Here is an 18690-nt window from a genome sequence, read left to right as displayed (position 1 = left end):
TCATGCCACAGGGACTATCAATCAGGCAAAAAAACGTTCTTAAAAATTATCGTTTTTGATAGAGAGCCAATTATTGAAAAAATTATTGAAAAAAAAGATTTCTTTGCATTTAGTGTCTGGGGGGTCTAAAAAGTGTACCTGTGAAGTTCCAGCTCTGTAGCATGTCCAGAACCAGAAAAAAAACAGATTATTTTTCTTAGAATTTCAGTAGCGCAGGGATGGTGTTACCCTCCTTTCACACCTGGGCGTTTTTGTTTCAGGAGTTTTTTGGGCGTTTTTTGAAGGCGTTTGGAGGCAGGCACGACATCTGAACTTCTGTATAGGGGTGTATATATATATATATATATATATATGTGTGTGTGTGTGTGTATATATATATATATATATATATATGTGTGTATATATACATATATATATATATATATATATATATATATACCCCTAACCCAGAATCTGCATAGTGGGGTCACCCTGGCATGGCAGAGTCAGGTCACTCTAAACTTCACTACGGTCACCCTAACATGGCAGAGTTCGGTCACCCTAAACTACATTACGGTCACCCTGACACTTAAAAGTATCCCTACAAAAACTAGATTATTGAATCTAACTATAGTGGTATATAGTACCCTAACTACACTGCATATCCCTTTCCTCACACTAAAAGAACAGCTCCATACAGCAGAAGATAATTGCAAAATGACACTGGAGCTTTACAAGCAGCAGGAGAAACACAAATGCTTCCACTCTCTTCCACAGCCTCTGTATTACAGTGCTAGAGGTTGGCGGGGCTATGTTCTATACCTGGGGGCGTATTCACTCCTGATTGGCCTCTGGACCCTGTAGTCACTCCAATCACATTCCTAGCAGACTCCTGCCCCCTCAATTGGCTTTAACTGACGTTTCTGGGCCAATCACAGGCTTTTAAAGCCCAGTTCCTGTCCCATTGCATTTGGTAATAGTTTTAGGATGGGCCTTTTCTGTTCAAGCATGATTGTACCCATGTGCACAAAGTCAGCTCAATAAAGGTATGTTTGTTAAGAAGGAACTCAACTGGCCTGCGTATAGCTTTGACAGAAACACTTTTGAAAACCTTTAGCTTTAATTGTAAAGCCAGTTGCTAGGTCTTCATACACAATATCAGTATCTGACTATGGTTTGGCTGAATGGACACAAATTCTAACAGATACACTCCAAATTATTGTAGAAATGCTTCCTAGACTAGTGGAGGTTGTTATGGGTGGAGCTCTAGTCTGAATTTTGAGCTGAAGGACTTCCAGGTATAAATTCCCTTCTAAGTCCCTAAAATACTTTTTCTTTGAAAAAATAGATACTGCATCCGGTATTACACCAGGATCCATTCTGTTGTATGTATTTTACTATTCTATATAGTGCACCATTATTTTCAATGTGTGTTGTATTGCTGAACACTTAGAGCTGGTTCACGCTGGGGCGACTCAAAGTCGCCTCGACTTTGAAGCTGTCCGTGCAGCATGACTTCATCATGGCTTGCAAATGACTTCTCTAATAGAAGTCAATGCAAGCCGCCCCGAAGTCGCCCCCAAGTAGTGCAGGAACCTTTTTCTAAGACGGAGTGACTTGAGTCGCTCTGATTAGAACGGTTCCATTGCACAGAATGGAGCGCTACTTGTCAGGCGACCAAGTCGCCTGACAAGTTGTGGCAGTGTGAACCGGCTCTAACTCTTCTCTCTTTTGTTTAATATCTTACTTTGAATTTAGTTGCCAATGCTACGGCTTAGTTTATGTATGTTTCCTGAACAGTAATAACAAGTAAGGCAGCATACAGTGGCTATAGAAAATAATGACCCCCTTCAAAATATTTACATTTTGTTGCTTTGCAGCCTGAACTGAAGACAGACTCAGTTTTTGTTTTATCCAGCTGTATTTTACTAAGTGCAACTTATAACATCCAAGTGAAAGATATAACACTAACATATCAGAAAAAAATTAAAAAAAATGCAAAAACCAAATCACTGAGTTGGAAAAAGGATCACCCCCCTTGTGTCAGTATTTTGTTGAACCACCTTTGCAATAATTACAGCCTTTAATCTGTTGGGATATGTCTCAACTAACTTTGCTCATCTAGACTTTGCAATGATTGCCCACTCTTCTTTGCAGAACTGCTCAAGTTCAGTTAAATTTGATGGTTACCATTTGTGGACTGCAGTCTTCAAGTCATTCCACAGATTTTCAATGTGGTTTAAGTCTGGCCTCTGACTAGGCCATGCAAGGACATTCACCTCTTTCTTCTTCAAACGCTGTGTGGTCATTTTTGCTGTGCACTTCTTCCCACTAACAACTTTCTGGCAGAGGGCAGCACATTTTCCTCAAGAATTTGATGGTATTTTGCCCCATCCATTTTTCCTTCTATCCTGACAGGTGCCCCTGTTCCTGCTGTGAAGAAACACTCCCGTAACAGGATATTACCACCTCCATGCTTTACTGTAGGAATGGTGTTATTTGGATGGTGAGCTGTATTGGATTTCTGTCAGACATATTGTTTGGTGTTGAGACCAAATAATTAAATTTTATTCTCATCTGACCATAACCCATTTTTGCACGTGGCCTCAGAATCCCGTAGTTAATAGAGGCGATAACTTTTGCGCAAACCAATCAAAATACGCTTATTGCAATTTTTTTTTACCAAAAATATGTAGCAGAAAACAAATTGGCCTAAAATGTTAAAAAATTTGGTTTTTTAATGTTTTTTTTTTTTTTTGGAATGTTATATAGCAGAATGTGAAAAATATAGTTTTTTTCAAAATTGTCGCTCTTTCTTTGTTTATAGGGCAAAAAATTAAAATCGCACAGGTGATCAAATACCACCAAAAGAAAGCTCTATTTATGGGGGAAAAAAAAGACGTAAATTATGTTTGGATACAGCATCGCACGACCGCGCAATTGTCCGTTAAATTAACGCAGTGCCGAATCGCAAAATAAGGCCTGGTCATTAAGGTGGAAAATCTTCCGGTCTTAAAGTGGCTAATACATACTGTGTGTCTATTTGTGAGTGTGTCTTACGTGGACACACAGTAATCGGATGCATAAGTTATTTTGAAACAGGTTGTGGTATATCCGCATTTGCATAGTGCTATTATGTGTGAATTGATTGTATAATTTCTTTCAGTCAATTAAAGCAGTTTTTTTTAATATTCTCAAATGTATTGCATAATAGGGGAAGTCAGCGGCTTTCCCCTATTTAAGATGGCGTGGTGTCCTTCGGCATCCTGCCGCTCCTAGGAAGTCGCCGAATGACGAAACTAGTAAGGCGGGGTTTAGGACGCCGAAGTAGGACACTGCACAGACTAGACACACACTCGCGGCTTGGACTCGGACAGCCGGAGCGTGTTAAGTGTATCACCCGAGCATCCTAGTGTCGGGTTGACACTGCAATATGTGAGTGTAACCAATATCTGTTTTACAAATAAATAGTATTTTTATGGAATTACACTATTTGGGCATTTCTTTTTCCTTCCCCCTCCATACAAACTCCACATCCTACCACCCTGGGCAACTACCATGAGAGATTGGATCATCATGCTAGATATTTATTAACAAAGTGTGATTGCTGGTTTTTGACCAGCTCGTTATCTGGTGAGTTTATTTAGCAGAAACAGTGGTACACAGATGGTGTGATCCCCATGTGTGAACACTGAGAACGCATTTACATCAGATTTTGACACTTTTTGCACTTTTTTCCCCACTTGGGATTCTTTATCATGGACTATCTTTGTTATGGATTATACAGTATTTATTAGCTCACTTATTTATTCATTCACTTTATTCTTTATTTATTTATTTGTATATTTATATGCACAATTTGAAGTTTTTTGTGTGCACTTTATATATATTTCTTCCAGGAAGCTGGCTGAAGTTCCTTGATTGCACTATACACATATTGACTTGTTTATGAGAATTTTTTTATCACATCCATATTTGCATATTTTTTTATATGGTTATGACCAGGCTGGCCAGGTTGGGAACCCGGATTCGGTCGGTGAGTATAGAGTACCTGGAGCAGAGCTTCAGCCTGGAATGGGGGTCAGGAGGAAGGTGAGAAGAGGGAGAGTGGGAGGGGGGACTTAGTCGCTGCACCATGGGCCTCTGTCTTGCACTTGCCCCCTGGGCTGAAAGTTGCCAGTCTGCCCCTGATAGGAAGTTTGAGTTTATGTTGAGTTTTACTGTTATCTGAGTGTCTGTTAAGGAGAGACTTACCCTGACCTCCTGTCCAGCTGCCAATGGTTTTACAGGAAATGAGGAAAAATCTGTAATAGCAGTTCATACAGAAATTGAAATCTGCTATTGGAATAGATTCCAGCAAACGTAGTGAGTCAGCAGTAAGTGCGTGCAAACATGTTTGAAATAAACATATCTCTATGCTCAGACAAAAAAAGTAAAAACTTGACAAAAAAAAAAGAGAAAAAAAATGGTGCAACTCGATGGACAACTTGTTCTTTTTCTGACATCACTCTTCTATGTTTCTATGTTTGGTAGTCGCCATTCCGCGTAGCTGCCATATGATGTCTTTGTGAAAAATATGTTTGTTTTTTTTTTTACAAGGAAATTGCAGGAGAAACACCACAAATGAACATCAAAAGCATGGTAAATGTGGGCAGCTTTCCATCTTTTACCTGTGTAATCTCATTATTGGCTATACACAATAGAAAGTTGACAAAACCTAAATTTGTATGAGACAAAAATGTTTCTAAAATATGTAAAGTAATCACTTCTGGAAATAGCAAACCTAGGAGATTCTGTAGGATTCAATTCAGATTTCAACCACGGTGCTTAAAGCTCCTTTCCAAATCATTTTCAGACCCATTTAAAATTAAAATCCCAAACCCTATACATAAGAAGCCATTTATGATTTTGTGGTCAGCTTGCTATGTCTTCCTCCTGGATTGCATTACTGATGGCCTCGTACATAAACTGCAGCAGATATAGAATATACTGGAGATAACTATCCTTCTTAATAGATGTAATACATTTATAGAGTATATGTCTGCCCCAAGTGTCCTGCTTAAGTGGATAAAGGATTGGCTTATTCCCTAAGAATATTAGAATAAGGAAATTTTAAGTCCTGTGAGATAATCATTTTGAAATGTTACTTTAGTGCTTACTTTTTTTTTAACTCAATATTTATTTAAGAAATGAAAAGGCAATGTTAAGACTAATTTTTGTTAAAAATAGTATTCTAATTTGATTTTGATTTGGACCTGATTCAGGACCCAACATGACATAATAGTATTACTGCCCCCCCCCCCATTAACCCCTTGCTTACTGGGCAATTATGTCTGCTTCCTGCCCAGGCCAATTTTCAGCTTTCAGCACTTTCACACTTTAAATGACAATTGTGTGGTCATGCAGCACTGTACCCAAATTACATTTTTATCATTTTTTTTTTTTTTTTTTACACAAATAGAGCTTTCTTTTTGTGGCCTTTTATCAGCACTGTTTTTTTTAATTTTATTTTATCCTAAACAAAAAAAAAAAAAGACCGAAAACTTTGAAAAAAAAGAAAAAGTTTTTCATATTTTGTTATAAAATTGCAAACAGGTAATTTTCTCCTTCATTGATGGGTACTGATGAGATGGCACTGTTGGGCACTGATAGGTGGCACTGATGGGCAATTATCAGGAGGCACTGATAAGGCTGCACTGATAGGCGGCACTGATGGGTACTGATAGGTGGCACTGATGGGTACTGATAGGTGGGACTGATAAGATGAACTGGTGGACAATGATGTCTATGAATGATTATCTCCACCACTTCCCTTATATAGCTTATGAAAGCTCAGGGAGCTGTCATTTGGCAATGAGTAGAACTGAGATTGATCGTGTGTGCTTAGCCCATTGGGTTTTTTCTTTCGGTAAGTCAGCGGGTGGTAGGCAACATGATTGACAATGAATTTGCGGTTAGGCACATTTACTTTTTTAAGTTTCTAAATTACATTTTTGTTTGCGAATCAGTAGGAGTACTATGTACCCCTTACTTATTCACATGAGGGCAGTATCCAGGGGCCCCCTTATTTTTAAAAGTGTCTTCTAGATTTCAGTAAGCGTTTCACTCACAGACCCCCCCCCCCCCCAAATCACCAGGCAGGATTGTGGAGAGAGGTCCTTGTCCTTATCAAAATGGGAACAAGGAGTTTTGCCAGAGGACCCTCCAATGTTGAGGGCATGTGAGCTGCTAAGGTTTAGGAGGGGGGTTGCTGCAGGTTGGTCCCTTTCCTTTCCTGATTAGCTAGGCGATATGCTCCAATTAGGGATGGGCTTCGTGTTCGAGTCGAACCTAAGAACAAATGGGCATATCGCGGGAACTTCGAGTTCCCGCAGCCATAGTGCACTCTGACCTCCATACGTTGGCCAATCAAATCATCTGTGTCATGATTGGTCAACGGCAGGTGCCTTTAGCCAATCATGGCTCAGGGTCGGCTGCCGTGCACTGTGTGTAGACCGAGATAGAAGTTAGTTAGGCAGGGAGAGTATGCTCAGCCTAAGACCTTGACGGTAGCCTAGGGGGTAAAGTACCAGGCTTGGAATTGAGAGGTTGTGGGTTCAAATCCCTTGGCCAGCGGGTAATTTGTAAGTGGAATTCCTTCAGGGTGAGTGTAGTGAGTTTAACAGATAGTGTAGTACAGTATAGTTAATAATACATTGCTGGTAGGGAGAGAGATTTTTGCTTTTTACAGTTTGTTGAGATCAGATAGTGCAGTGTATACCACAACGTTATATATATATATATATATATATATATATATATATATATATATATATATAGGCACTTCAGTTTATATCAGTTTATGTCAGTATTGCTGAAAAAAATGGCATGGGATCCCCCCCCCCCAGTCCATACCAGGCCCCTAAGGTCTGGGGCCTGGTATGGACTGCCCCCCCACCCCAAAGCACCTTGTCCCAATGTTGATGGGGACAGGGGTCTCTTCCCGACAATCGTGAGCTGTGGTTGTGGGGATCTGTGGGGGGGGGGAGGCTTATCGGAATCTGGAATCACGTCGCCCACCCGCACCCGAAAAATAGAAAAAAAAAAAAAAGATGCTCCTGCTTCTCAAGACACCTCCCGTGTATAATGAGCTGTTTGAGTTTGACAGCTCTTTTATAGGGATCTGACGTCATGAGAGCCCCATAATGCACTGCTCAGGTGCAGTGAATAAATGACTGTCATGTCGCCAGTCCTCAGAAGGGATATGTTGGAGCTGGAGAGAGTCCAGAGAAGGGCAACTAAAATTATTAGGGGATTAGAGGACCTTAATTACGAAGAGCATTTAGAAGTGCTTGATTTATTCTCCCTGGAGAAGAGATGCCTGAGAGGGGACATGAGAGCGATTTACAAATACCTCAACAGTGATCTGAGCATAGAAAAAAAACTATTCGCAAGGAATGCATGAGGACACGAGGTCATACAATGCGTTTAGAGGAGAAGCGTTTTAACCTCAGGCTACGCAGGGGGTTCTTTAAAGTTAGCACTACAATTCTGTGGAATTCTCTGCCACAAATGGTAGTTTCTGCGGGGAGTATGGCTACTTTTAAAAGACTCTTGGACGCACACCTCAAGGATCAAAACATTCAGGGGTATGAGAAATGATTCACACCTACACAGGTTGAACTGGATGGACTATAGTCTTTATTCAACCTCAACTACTATGTAACTATGTATATGTGTCCCATAGACTGTAATGGAGTTTGCATGTTTGCTAGAACATTTCCCCTGTTCGAAATGTTCTAGTGCAAACCGAACAGGGGAGTGTTCGGCTCATCACTGGCTCTGAATAAGGGATTGGTATGCATTGTGGGGGAAGGGTTACATTGTTTTAAACATTCTTAACAAATTTGCAAATAAAAAAAAAATACAGTTTAAATTGCTGACAAATTACATTTCATAGTTAGTCTAGTTGAAAAAAGACACACATCGGGGGCGGAGCCGGCTAGCAAGGCAGATGGCAGCGTGAGCTAACAGCTCCTTGCTAAGCAGATCGTTCGGAGCAATTTCCACGGAGAGGGTCACTCCAAAATAGTTCATCTGCACTCCTGTCAACCCCGGGCATCACTGGAACATGCCACCCAAGCGGAAAGATCGACACAAGCCGGGTAAGATGATCGACTTCTTCTCCCCCAACACCAGGCCGCGCAGCCAAGATGGCGCCGGCCCGCCACACTCCTCTCATAAGCAACCCCATCTGTCACACCGGACTGATTTGCATCAGCCGAGACATCTCTCGGGCACCCAAGCTGACCCCACGGGACTCTCCCCACAGGCGGCTGCAGAATCACAGCCTTCCAGTCCTGCCAAATCCAAGCAAAAGACTTTCCATGATAGGCCGCTCTCCAGCCCCGGCATCACAGTAGATGACACCCTGGAGTTTCATGACTCCATTGCAGCCATCCCTGCAGGGGACCATCCCGTGATGGCATCCATGTTTAAGGAGATGATGCTATCCCTACGGTCTGCAATTCACTCTGATATGCTGCAACTGGTGTCCCGCTGCAACACAGCTGTCGCTGCTGTCGCTGATCGAGTCTCCACCATTGAGAACAAAATGGGTGAATTTGCGGACACATTCAATAGCATGGTGGATGCTCACAATGACCATGACGATGACTTGGAGTGGCTAAAATCAAAAGTGGCGGATCTCGAGGATCGCTCCAGGAGAAAATGTGAAAATCAGGGGGATCCCTGAATCTATTAAACCTCCCGACCTGGCAGCGTTCCTCACCACCCTTATGCAGGAAATCCTTCCTGATGCAACCTTGGGAGACTTGGCCATTGATAGGATACACAGGCTTCCGAAGCCTAAGCATATCCCCGCCGCATACCCACGGGACGCCATTGCAAGAATTCACTTTTATACTGTGAAAGAACAATTGATGGCGAGAGTAAGAAAGGCGGTAGACCTCCCAGCTAGCATGCAAGGCCTGTCCTTTTACGCAGATTTATCGGCCCACACCATGAACCGCAGGAGAAACCGTGTGACTATCACTAAACCTCTCAGGAATCACCACATCCAGTATCGCTGGAATTATCCTGCCACCCTCATTGTTACAAGAGGGGACAAGGAATTCAAGATCTCTTCTCTTGAACGTGGATTTGAGCTCCTGCGCCAGTGGGGGATTTTGGAGGATGATACCCCCCCTGGAGATCATTCTCCTGACAGGGCTCCGACAACCTCCCCACCAAGATGAGACGCCGGGCTGACAGGGCCCTTCCAGCTATATGTCAGATGACCCTCTGATGTTCTAACTGCCTGATCTACAGTCTCCGAGTGTTCTGTTCGGCTACGAATGGTGTTTTGTTTTTTTTTTCTTTTTCCCTTTTTTACCAGTTTCCCCGTGTTAGCAGTTGGATAACTGCTCAGATTTCCACTTGGTTATCGTCCTTTTTTAAACACAGTTTGGCGCAGTTAGAGTTCCTGCGCCCAGTGCCATATCCATATTGTTTTGCTTAGAGAACTTGGCATTGCAGTAATACCTACTTGATTGTCACGACTGTCATTGGTAGATTGTTTTTGTTACCTTTTTATTATTGTTTCTCTTTTTGTACATTACCTGTGACACACAGCAACGAGTGCTTCATCAGCCATACCCTCTCAAGTTCCAACCGTTAACTTCTCAGCACACGCGGACCCCTCCAGTCGGCCACGACCTTGCACTGTCCCCGACTCTGCGATCTCGGGTAAGGTTTTATACACTTTCTTTTTGCCCTTCCTTGGTGGTGACATAGTCCCTACAACTGGACTCCTACCAACGAACTCTACTATACCACTTCACCATGGCCTTCAAACTAACCTCCCTGAACGTGCATGGATTGAATAGCCCTGGTAAACGTCATATGTTATGGAGGGAGATCAAGTCCCAGGGATGTGATGTTATGCTCATCCACGAGACCCATTTTTGTGCTGCAGCTCCTCCTAGACTCACAAACAAACAGTTCCCTCATGCATACTTTGCTAATGGCCCCAAGAAAAAGGGGGGAGTGGCCATTCTTATAAAGAACTCTGTGGCCTACAAATATCTCTCCCATATATCGGATCCAGATGGCCGTTTCATTCTTTTACACTGTGAACTCAACAATATTGAGTACTCCATCCTTAATGTGTACGCCCCAAATGTGAAACAACTTACCTATCTGCGTAAACTTTGGAAACGTCTCAAGGTGGATATCAGGGGCCACGTGATCTTTGGGGGGGACATGAACATGGTCGCAAACCTGCGTCAAGACGTTTCTGGGAGACCCCGGAAGTGTCCCCGCAGACCAGATCTTGCGGGCTTCCTATCAGCCACAGGCTTACAGGATGTATGGCGCTGTTACCATTCTACAGAGAAGGACTATTCGTTCTTTTCAAAGGTCCACTGCTCTTACTCCCGCATAGACATGTTCTTCACCGACAAATTCTTACTACAAAAAATTGTGGACTCTTCTATAGGCCAAATAACGTGGTCGGACCACGCTCCTGTTTCCATAACTGTCGGTCCTCGGGCTTTTACAACGAGGGCCAACAGATGGAAAAATGATGTTCATATATTTTGTGACCCGGGGACTTCCTCTGAGGTCCATGCGGCCCTGGAGGAATTCTTCAAGTTTAATGACAGCGGAGAGGTGTGTCCTTTCAATATCTGGAATGCCCATAAAGCATTTATGCGAGGTATCTTGATGTCTAAGAGTGCCGCTATACGGAGGCAGAGGAGGCAGCGTATGGAGGATCTGTTGAACCTGATCCGAACCCTAGAACAGACCAATAAAACTAACCCACTCCCAGACGTTAGTAACCAGTTGACTCAAGCTCAAAATGACCTACGTTCTCTCTTGATTGGACAACATCAAGCTAATGTTCGTAGGCTTAAGGCAAATTTTTATGCGCATGGCAACAAAGCCGGTAAATTATTGGCTACCCATGTGAAGGACGTTCATGCTCGTCAACGTATCTCTAAATTGACGCATCATTCTACCGGACTGTCTTTAACGAATCCTAAAGACATTGCCGACGCCTTCAGCCACTATTATGGCTCGCTTTATAACTTAAAGGATGACCAGTCCACACCCCAACCATCTCCTGAGATCATTGACAGTTTCTTGGATTCGGTCTCCCTTCCTGCATTAAGACCGGCAGAAGTGGCGGAATTAAATCTCCCGATCACTGACTTCGAAGTCACTAGGGCGATCCAGTCCTTGCCCCTTAACAAGGCTCCGGGCCCTGACGGGTTCTCTTCGGAGTACTACAAAAAATACATGCATCTTCTGGCCCCTAGATTGCGAAGGGTGTTTCACGGGGCTGCCTCCTCTGCTTCCTTTCCTCCAGAGATGCTGGAGGCTACAGTGGTAACACTACCCAAACCGGGGAAACCCCCGGATTGTGCGAAGAATTTCAGGCCCATATCTTTACTCAATGTGGACCTGAAGGTCTACGCGAAAATATTGGCTACCCGCATTTCTAAGTTTCTACCAAACCTCATTCGGCAAGACCAGGTGGGGTTTGTCACGGGCCACAAAGCGACCGATGCCACAAGAAGGATGTTGAATCTCATCCACCATGCCGAATCTACTCATACTCCTACAGTGTTCCTGTCCCTTGACGCCGAGAAGGCCTTTGACAGGATACACTGGGGATATCTGCGAAAAGTTCTACAACGTTTCGGCATGGTGGGTGAGATACTGGATGCTGTGTTGGCCTTGTACACGGCTCCTTCGGCATATGTCTATACAGAGGGTCTGTTCTCCACAAAATTTGCAATAACAAACGGTACCCGCCAGGGGTGCCCATTGTCACCTTTGGTGTTTGTTCTCCTAATGGAGCCATTTGCGGAACGTATCAGAACTCATCCAGGTATTCGGGGCATAGACATTAGAGGTTCCTCCAACAAGATATCGTTGTTTGCGGACGATGTTATTTTGTCTCTGACCTCTCCCTTATCATCATTACCAGCGGCCCAGGAGGTTCTCAGGGAATTTAGCTCTGTCTCATACTACAAGGTTAATGAAACCAAATCGAACATGTTAGGCGTTCACATATCAGCTGATCTCACACAACATATTCAGAGTATAGTTCCATTTCAGTGGGGTAGTGGTCACATTGACTATCTAGGTATCAAGCTCACAAACAGGATTGGGGATCTCTTCAAGGCCAATTTTGCTCCTTTCCTTGACACTTTAACGCACGAACTGACTAGATTGGGCAAATACTATCTTTCATGGTCAGGAAGGAATGCAGCGTTCAAAATGCTGACGTTTCCGAAACTTTTATACCTGCTAAGAGCTCTCCCCATTAAAATCCCCTTATCATTTTACCGTACGGTTCAATCTTTGGTATCTAAATTCATATGGGACGAGAAGAAGCCTCGTTGCGCCCATAGATATTTGGTCCAGCACCCCACGGTGGGAGGTATGGGGATTCCGGATGTACGGGACTACCATATGGCTGCTATCCTTTCCCAGTCCCTCTATTGGCTGCATCCGACTCAGGCACCCAATTGGAGACAGATTGAGCAGTCGGAGGTGATACAGGGCTCTCTTGCTGATCTCATACTCAGTATCCCCTTTTCTAAATGTAGTTTCCGTACGGGCCATCCCACCATCTCAGCTACAGTACTGGCGTGGCAATACTTTTACACACATAGCACCGCGCAAGCTGAGAGGGTGGAAGTTCCTGTGCCACTGACTGCTCTCTCCTTCCTCTCCCCAGACTTAAACGTGGCGCATTGGTCCTCTTTTGGACTTAGGACAATCCGAGACATCGCACAGGGTCCCCAGGGTTTTTCCTTTTCCTTATGGTGCGACAAATTTCCGTCATTTGCCAAGGAATACCTCACACTTATCCGGGTATCACACTTGATTTCATCTATGTCATCGACACGCATTCCTTTCCCGGAACAGATCTATGCCCTCTGTTTTGGAACTAATGTGCGGCAGAAAGGTATAGGCAAATTCTACATCTCCCTGCACAACAAGAAAACCTTCCAAAAAAACACATACCACATAAAATGGGAGGGCGAAATTGGTCAGGTTTTTACGGAGGAGCAATGGTTGAGAGCCTATAAACATACGCTTACCCATACCAAATGCTCCAACTTTAGAGAGGGATTGCTGAAAATTCACCTTAGGTGGTACAAGACACCTTACACCATTGCTAAATTCTATCCAGAAACATCTAATTTATGCTGGAGACAGTGCGGGCAGGTTGGCACTCTACTTCATGTTTTGTGGACGTGCATTTCCCTGAGAAGCTTCTGGGCCTCCATTTCCACATTGATAGCAGAAGTCACCGGGATACTTAACAAAATTTCAGTTGAACAGGCGATTTTGGGTGTGAATATGGACAAATACCCACCCCAATATAGGACGGTGGTCCAGAATATCTTGTTCGCTGCTAGGTTGTCCATAGCACGTAAGTGGAAGTGTGCCGACCCCCCAACTCGGAGGTAGGTCATCCAAATAGTAGGGGAGTCGTGTGTGTATGAGAAGACCCTGGTCTTACAGGCCTTCAAGCTACAACAATTTCACTCCAGGTGGTCCATATGGACCACTTATGTAGGGTATCATGGCCCCCAATGATTTCTAATGATTGTCTGCAGTATTGTTAAAGTTGCTGGGGTCCTTGGGGGGGGGGGGGAGAGGGAGTGGGCGTTTGAAGGGAGGACGCAGTATGTTCCCTTATGGGGCGTCCTTTCCCGGTGGCGTTGACCACTATAGAGGTTGCAAATGACAGATACGTGCCCCCTCTCCTCCTTCCCTGGACAAACAGGTTCATATGGTTTCAATGTGTTATTGTTCAAGATACGAAAGTTCATTCTATATTGTGGGTCCTTGCAATCACTGTGATACTAACAGTGCTTATAGGCATTTATCTTTATACTTCAATGTACGTCAATCGCATTGCAAATATGGTTTTCATATGTTTATGTACGCTGCTTATTTACTGTATTTGAAAAACTCAATAAAAATACTTTCAAAGAAAAAAGACACACATCCATCTAGTTCATCCAATAAAAGGAAAAAAATATATACAATCCTATTTACACAATCCTTTACCCACAGTTGATCCAGAGGAAGGCAAAAAAAAAAAAAAACCCAGTAAAGCATAATCCAATCCGCTCCAGCAGGGGAAAAAGTCATTCCCGATCTCCAAAAAGGCAATTGGATATTCACTGGATCAACTTTACCTATACATAATAGTATCCAATTATATTATGTACATTTAGAAAATAATCCATGCCTTTTTCAAAGCAATCTACTGAGCTGAACAGAACCAATTCTTGAGGGAGTCTTTTCCACATTCTTGCATCTCTTACTGTGAAGAAACATTTCCGTATTTGGAGATTAAATCTTTTTTCTTCCAGATGTAAAGAGTGCTCCCTTGTCCTCTATGATTACCTTAAAATGAATAACTCAACACCAAGTTCACTATATGGACCCCTTATGTATTTATCGATGTTGATTATATCCCCCCTCAATCTCCTCTTCTCAAGAGAGAATAAATTCAGTTCTTCTAATTTTTCCTCATAGCTGAGCTCCTCCATGCCTCTTATCAGTTTGGTTGCCTTTCTCTGCACTTTCTCCAGTTTCCAGATATCCTTTTTGAGAACTAGTGCCCAAAACTGAACTCCATATTCCAGATGAGGTCTTACTAATGATTTATACAGGGGCAAAATTATATCTCTCTCTCTCTGGGGTCCATGCCTCTGTTAATACAAGGAAGGAAAGAAGAGACAGAGGGGATATGATAGAAACTTTTAAATACATAAAGGGAATCAACTCGGTAAAGGAGGAGAGCATATTTAAAAGAAGAAAAACTACCACAAGAGGACACAGTTTTAAATTAGAGGGGCAAAGGTTTAAAAGTAATATGAGGAAGTATTACTTTACTGAGAGAGTAGTGGATGCATGGAATAACCTTCCTGCAGAAGTGGTAGCTGCAAATACAGTGAAGGAGTTTAAGCATGCATGGGATAGGCATAAGGCTATCCTTCATATAAGAAAGGGCCAGGGACTATTCATAGGATTCAGATATATTGGGCAGACTAGATGGGCCAAATGGTTCTTATCTGCCGACACATTCTATGTTTCTATGTTTCTAAGGATTTTGCTCACTTTGGAAACTGCTCCTCTGCATTGCATGCTAATATTAAGCTTATGATCTACCAGAACACCCCCATCTTTCTCCACCATTGATTCCCCCAGTTGTACTCCCCCTGGTATGTATGATGCATGCATATTCCTAGCCCCCAAGTGCATAACTTTACATTTATCAACATTAAACCCAGTGGCGGCTGATCAATAGGGGGCGCAGGCTAGTCACCGTAGCATCAGCAAAAAAAAAACGAAAAACGTGTTCCTTTAATGGTAGTGGGGCGCCGGACACACTTCTGCTATGGAGAGGGGTGGGGGATTTGTCATCATGTGCCAGTTTTTGGTATGCTGATTGGTGGCCCTTTAGAGTGTCGTCTAAAGCAGAGCGATGCGCCCCAAACACTGCCACTCCGATTGCCACCCTGTGATTGGATGCCGTCCTGTGAGTGGACGTCATAGGGGCGGTGCTTGGGCATCACTATCTGCTTCCTGCCTAAGCCCGCCCAGACTATCTTTCCATTGTCTCCCTGCTGCTACTACACATGAGGATGTTGCTGCTACTGCTACACAGGAGGACGCCGTCGCTGAGTGAGAGAGTGAGAGAACTTGCTGTCTGGACTGGGACACTGCTGAGCTGACTGGCTGTGAGTATGAGGGGATCTGTGTGCTGTCTGGATCGGGAGGGACACTGCTGATGACGTGAGTAAGGGTCGGGGGGGGGGGGTGGGGAGTAAACAGAGGAGTCTGGATCTGGCCATGCCCGCACACAGAGGAGGGGGAAGGAAACAGGGATCACACTGAACAGGTATATTCTAGAGGGAGGACATGTTCGCCCAGGTCCTAGAGCTGTGTACACTGATCTGCTACATCTCCCCCTCTACAGAAATGTAAAGGGGGGAAGAATCTATCTCCACAGTACCTGCACCATGTCTACAGTCTCTGACTGTCTCCTGCACCATCTCTCCAGTCTCTGACTGTTTCCTGTACCATGTCTGCAGTCTCGCTGACTGTCTCCTGTACCATGTCTGTAGTCTCTCTGACTGTCTCCCGTACCATGTCTACAGTCTCTCTGACTGTCTCCCGTACCATGTTTGCAGTCTCTCTGACTGTCTCCCGTACCATGTCTGCAGTCTCTCTGACTGTCTCCCATACCATTTCTGCAGTCTCTCTGACTGTCTCCTGTACCATGTCTGCAGTCTCTCTGACTGTCTCCTGTACCATGTCTGCAGTCTCTGGCCCTCTCCTGTACCATGTCTGCAGTCTCTGGCCCTCTCCTGTGCCATGTTTGCAGTCTCTTGCCCCCTCCTGTACCATGTCTGCAGTCTCTGGCCCCCACCTGTACCATGTCTGCAGTCTCTTGCCCCCTCCTTTACCATGTCTGCAGTCTCTGGCCCTCTCCTGTACTATGTATGATCAAAATAAAATATGATAATTTATGAGGGCGTGTTTAGGGGCGGAATTAGGGTCAGGGCAGGGTAAGGGCAACTGGTGGCAAGTAACTCTTAAGGCCTGGCTAGTAGCCCAGGATTTGAAATTTTGAGCCCTGGACTATGCAATCCGATTCATATCCGTATTGACAGTTCACACTGACTCTTAAGGAAGGCCTTTGAAAAAGTCTGTGTGCCTTTAAAAAAAAAAAAAAAAAAAGAGAGAAGGGAAATATTAATGCTGGCAATTTAAAACAACATTTTTTTTTAATTGTTATTGTAAGGAATTGTGTTATTTAATGTTTCACTTCAAGCATTTAAAAAATCACTGCTTCCTCCTAAATAGGATTTTAAAAAATTGTTTTATTGTACTGGACAGTGTCTAACCCTCATACCCATGCTGTATGTTTTTTAAAGCCTCTAAAATTGGTACAGTAAACACCGTTATATTCCGGTTCAGCTTTCGCGGTCCCGGTATTTCGCATTTTTTTTCTGTAAGATCTATTAATGTTATTATATTAATTAATTAATTATTAATTAAATATTTTTTGTGTTTTCCGTTGCTCTTGCTCTCTCTCTCAATATCTTTCATGTGTTTAAATATGTTTGTATTGTTTTAAAAGTGTGTTTAAAGACCTTAAAATGCTTTTAAAAGTACCGTAAAAGTTATAACATGCCTAGGGTGTATTTAAATAGGGTATTTCTATTTTGTGGATTTTCACTTATTTCGGATGGGTCTGGAACGTAACCCCCGTGATGGAGGGGGGTTTACTGTAGTTTTGATTTGACAGATTCTGCTTCCATTGATTGATTTATTCATTTATTTATTTTTTTTTTCAAGTAATAATTTTAATAATTATTTTTTTGTTGAGAACAAAGAATAAAAAAAAAAGAATAAAGCAAAAAAAATTGAATGACATAAGGTCAATGTTCATAGCGGGTATTTGTGCACAAAGATATAATATAGACAATTGAAATAGCCAATGCAGTGGCAACCATCGTGTATGGGTATGTGTAGTCTCAACAAAACTCAAAGAAAAATATAAGAGGTAAAGGTGGAACGAGTAAAGAAAGAAGAAAAAAAGGGGAAAAAAAGGGTAGGGATCCATATTACAACTCACCAAGAAGGAGAGAGAAAAACGGGGGGAAGGGAGTTCAGGGTGGGTCCTCCCGAAGATGCCATAGTTCTCAAACAGGGTTGCGAGTTTCCACTGTGTCTCGTATCCTGGCAGTTAGTTTCTCCATCAATTCTACGTCCTTAACCCTGGTATAGAGGGTCTCTGGTGGAGGGGGGGAAGTGTTTTTTTCCAGTGCAAAGCTACAAGGCAGTGTGCAGCCGTAAGAATATGATGCAGCAACTTTTTGTGGGGTTTAGGGAGTTGAAGGGGGGTCAGTCCCAAGAGGTAGAATTTCGATGACCATGGGATAGATAACCCAAAGTTAAAAAAAACAAGTTACCCAGTAACTGTTGCACTGAAGGCCAAAAAGGGGTTATTAGCAGGCAGGTCCAATATATATGGAGGAGAGTACCCCTATCCTTGAGGCAGCGCCAGCTTCGATCAGAGTTGGTGGGATAGATAGCCTGGAGTACATCCGGCATCAGGTACCAAAAGTAGAGAATTTTATAGGTTTTTTCCTTATACAGAGTACATAGGGAAATCTTAGCTGCCGGAGACCAGATCGTCTGCCATGTCTGGAAGGGAATCTCCTCACCTAATACTGTCTCCCATCGGAGCATTTACGAGTGTTTACCTCAATCTTGGATGGGACAAGAGTTCAATATCTGGTATATTTCAGAGATTAGGCCTTTCCTTGTGGTGCCAAGATCAGGCGTTCAAAAGGTAAGAGAGGTGAAAATTGTAGAGTTGGGGTTATGGTTTGAGCATAATGGCGAATCTGCAGATATCCATGGAACACCCGGCAAGGTAGGTCAAAATTACTCTGAAGTTCATCAAATGGAAGCAATTTATGAGACCTAGTGTAACGGAACTTTGACCCACACTGTACTTGTGGACTTCCGTCAGTATATGGCTTCCTCCCAATCATGAACATAAATTTCAGATTTTCCCAGCTGCCCCATACAAAGCTAGCCGACAACTTAGCTTGTACTGGAAGCTTCTGCTTTATTGAACAAGAAACAGACTTTTATACACTTGAGAAGTATGTCAGT

This window comes from Pelophylax lessonae (genome assembly GCF_965119305.1).
Source record: "Pelophylax lessonae genome assembly, chromosome: 13".
Classification (NCBI taxonomy): domain Eukaryota; kingdom Metazoa; phylum Chordata; class Amphibia; order Anura; family Ranidae; genus Pelophylax; species Pelophylax lessonae.
This window is presented reverse-complemented; position numbering follows the sequence as displayed.